The sequence below is a fragment of the Ailuropoda melanoleuca genome, chromosome 3, assembly GCF_002007445.2.
Source record: "Ailuropoda melanoleuca isolate Jingjing chromosome 3, ASM200744v2, whole genome shotgun sequence".
Classification (NCBI taxonomy): Eukaryota; Metazoa; Chordata; class Mammalia; order Carnivora; family Ursidae; genus Ailuropoda; species Ailuropoda melanoleuca.
The window spans coordinates 107,682,739-107,683,653 of record NC_048220.1 but is presented as its reverse complement, the minus strand read 5'-3'; positions in this window follow the sequence as shown (position 1 = coordinate 107,683,653).

Below are 915 nucleotides of genomic sequence, written 5' to 3'. Positions count from 1 at the left end.
TTACATCGGAATCCGGGGATGTACTGTATGGTGATTAACATAATATAATAAAAAAATCATTATAAAAAATATATAAAGAGAAAAAAAAAAGAAGTTCTTTGTAGATCTTGGATACCAGTCTTTTATCTATAGTATCATTTGCAAATATCTTCTCCCATTCCGTGGGCTGCCTCTTAGTTTTTTTGACTGTTTCCTTGGCTGTGCAGTAGGTTTTTATCTTGATGAAGTCCCACAAGTTCATTTTATCTTTTGTTTCTCTTGCCTTTGGAGATGTGTCATGAAAACGGTTGCTGTGGCCGATGTCGTAGAGGTTGCTGCCTATGTTCTCCTCTAGGATTTTGACAATAGTCAAGAGTTGGACACAATCCAAGTGTCCATCAATAGAATTGATAAACAAAATGTGGCATGTATTACAATGTAATATTTTTCAGCCTTTAAAGGAAAAAAATCATGACACAGGCTATAACATGGATAAATATTGAAGATATTATGCTAAGTGACATAAACCAATCATAAAAAGACAAATCCTGCATGAATCCACTCATAAAATTCATAGAAAGTCAAAGTCATAGAAATAGAAAGTAGAATCCTGCCTGCCAGGAGCTTTGGAAAGGAGAAATTGGCAGTCATTTAATGAGCGTAGAGCTTTAGTTTTACAAGATGAAAAATTTCTGGAGATTAGTTGTACAACAATGGTAATATATTTAACATTACTGATTTGCACATTTGGAAATGGTTGAGATGATGAATTTTGGTTATGTGTTTTTTACCACAATAAAAAATAATTTTAAAAACTATTAGAGCAAATTAAAAAGTTCAGCAAAATTAGAGAATATAAAATCAATATTTAAAAATCCATTGTATTTCTATGCTCTAGTGACGAATAATTTCCCCCAAAATGAAGAAAATCAATTC